The sequence below is a fragment of the Benincasa hispida genome, chromosome 7 (assembly GCF_009727055.1).
Source record: "Benincasa hispida cultivar B227 chromosome 7, ASM972705v1, whole genome shotgun sequence".
NCBI classification, from domain to species: Eukaryota; Viridiplantae; Streptophyta; class Magnoliopsida; order Cucurbitales; family Cucurbitaceae; genus Benincasa; species Benincasa hispida.
The window spans coordinates 26052494-26055764 of record NC_052355.1 but is presented as its reverse complement, the minus strand read 5'-3'; positions in this window follow the sequence as shown (position 1 = coordinate 26055764).

The window sequence follows — 3271 nt, the reverse complement described above, 5'->3', positions numbered from 1 at the left end:
TTCATCATGTTCGACTATACTATTGCTCCTTCCATCTTTCTTCTATCAACGTTCTTGTTCCCATAGCCGTCATCAACCCAATCATTTGTATTCTTGGAAATCTGATCCAAGATCACTTTGGCCTCAATATAGGTCTTGCCCATAAATCCACCTACTGTAGAGGCATCTGCTACCACCTGTGTGGCTCTGTTCAACTTGTTGCAGAAGGTCTCCATCAAAACATAGTCAGGAATGCCAATGTGCAGGCAATCACGTATAAGACACCTGAATTAGACCCAAGTGGTGCTAAGAGTTTCTGAGTCTCCTTGCTCGAAATTCAAAATGTCCCGCTGTCTCCTTGTGTTGACGGCCAGAGGGAAAATTGTTTTCATGAAGCGCTCAACTAACTGGTCTCAGGATAAAATTTCATTTGGTTTAAGAGAATAGGCCCATTTCTTAGCCTCGTCATAGAGAGTATAAAGAAAGAGAGATAGTCGAATTCCTTCTGGTGTTACGCCTGGAATGGAAAATGTGTTGCACATTTCCACGAAGCTCGTGAAATGGCCGTGCGGATCTTCACCCTGCAACCCTCCAAACTGCCTGACATTTTGAATCATTTTCAGCATCACTGGCTTAATATCGAACCTTGCGTTCTCATTGACGGTTGGCCTCATGATACCAGGTGAGAAATCATAGAGATTCGGCACCGCATAGTTCTTCATCAAAATGTTGCAGTCAATAGTAAGAAAATGGGGTCTTATTGCCCTTGTCCGAATGCTCCATTTCCCACAACCTGGTTGTTCATATTTTTCACATTGGCCATATTCTTTCTATGTCTATTCTTGTTTTGTCTTGTCTGCGATGGAAAGTTCCTTCGATTTCGGGGTCAATAATGAATTCAAGGTCCGTATCTGTACTTATACATTGTTTTTCACTTGTCACTTAAGCTTGCGACACTCATAAAATAAAAAGGGTGCCTGCATAGTAACAAAACCAAACACTCTATCAGTTTCCAAATCCCCGATAACGGCGCCAAAAACTTGTTGCACTTTAAAATGATGCATCTATTGGGAGCTACACTAGATTGAAGATGGGATATTAATATTGTACGTCTAGTTACAATAATCATGTGCTAATCACAAGTTTTCTCATTATCAAGCCAAGTATAACAAGCTTACGAGTTTCTCAGGATAACCCAAGGTCGAACATGGGGATTTGTACCAAGAGTGATAGGTGAACATGCATGTGTAGCTAAGCAAATATTGTCAAAATAACGTCAAGTTCATGTGATTAACTAATTTACGTGATCTAATATCTAACTAACAGAGACGTCCTTGAGATAGATTTTGAGAGTACTTAAGAGAAACGATAGTCTTATCGTGAAGAAACTATATGGAGAAGGCAAGGTTTGAGGGAGATCAATACCACATCATTAAGCTTATCGTGAGAGTTTTTCTTGACTCGCAACTTCCGATTATCGCACACCTCTAGATGGCCAGCCACACTTATCATATTTCTATGATGCATGAATGAGATTGCTAATTTGTTTCTATCTCTAGAAATACTTCTTTCTTTGCTTAATGAGATCCACAACTACTTTCCTTCTCAGGTAGTTAGTCATAACTACTTGACTCACTAAGTACTCATAGGCAAGGATTTTAATACTCATATATTAAACAAACAAGATAACTTCCACAGATTCTACTTAGATCATGATATTAATCTTCCCCCTTACCCCGTTAGAATTAGTTACTCATGACAACAGATAAAGTGAAAGTAAAGATAGAGAAGATGATGAAAGTGGATATGATGATATTAAAATAGAAATATAGAGTTGAATACATAGATGAGCAATCTCTTAAACGAAATGCAATACAAAAACTAAAGAGGTAAAGAGATAAGGTGAATGGCAGTTGTTAGCAATCTCTTGCTTTCAATAAATGAATGTCAAGGCTGCTGGTGATATAATAGTTGGGTGAATGGAGAAGGCTCTTTCAGACTCTTGCTCTGGTAGAGCTCCGACGAAGAATCGGGGTGAAATATGGAGGTGGAATTTTCTCTCATGAAAATCTCAGTTTCTGGGTCTAAAAGTCCATCCCTTCTTCATGGTGTCAAGGCTCTATTTATAGAGTCGTGTGCTGATTATTGGTGGTATTCCTGCTCTGATAAGTAGTTATTGTCTGACACAATAGGTGCAGATGTCGGCATATCAATCATAATTCTGGATACTTGTCAGAAGATCATTGGTACCGGCTCAGAGTTCCTGAGGCATGCGACGAATTATTTGTTCGTCGGGTAGGGGTTCTGTGCATGCGACAAAGTCCGACGATCAATCTGCAAGATACACTTTGGCGCAACATAACTCAGGATATGCAGTCAGCAGGTGTTTTTTAGATTCTTCAGTGCAAGTTTAATATTTAGCACAAATTCTTAACAAAATTGACCCATAATCTTCTTATCTACCCTCATTAATCTAAGCAAAAGATTATAATAACTTATATTTCTAAAAGTTATCAATACCATTTATGCAATTAGCCTTTGTTTTTTTGTCTTATTTTGAAGGTAATTTTGTTACTTTGGTTGATGATATGCTCGGTAAAATTCTTAAGTTGCAAAAAGAAAAAATGGGTAAAAACCATTTTGGACTATAGAATTGAGTCTATTATACAATTATCTCTTTAAATAAAATTTTAAAAAAATATATAAATAAATAAATCGAATTTGTCCCTTTTTTATTTTTTGAGTAACAAATCCAAATTTCTATCTATATCTATATCTATATTATACTCAAAGGAGCAATGAGAGAGAATCTTTTCTCCCCATTTTGCCCCTCATTTTACCTTAACCCTGGGCAATACACGTATATTTTTCTCCAGCCAACACAACTTCTTAGTCAAGTATCTCTTTTATGCATTTGGATTCTACAAAAGGACCGTATAACATAATCCCTCCCGCACATTTGGAAGACAGATGAAACATACAATCATTAAATAAGGTATGTCATCTATGGTTTTTTTCTCTTTTATAGATTTGTTTTGTATTTCTCTCTTTAATCACTGGGATTTTATTTCAAGAGATTGGCAGAACGTATCATCAAATAAGGTATTTCATCTCTTTGTTGTTATTTTTTCTTTTTTTTTGTATTGTTTACCATCTCTTAAAATATTATGATGCGTCCAAACTTTTGTTTCTTGGGACGTAATTTCAAAATACAATCAACAGTTTTACAAATTTTTTTTATGTTCATATAGATTTTGGAACAAGCAATAAGTTTATACTTTTTGTATATTAT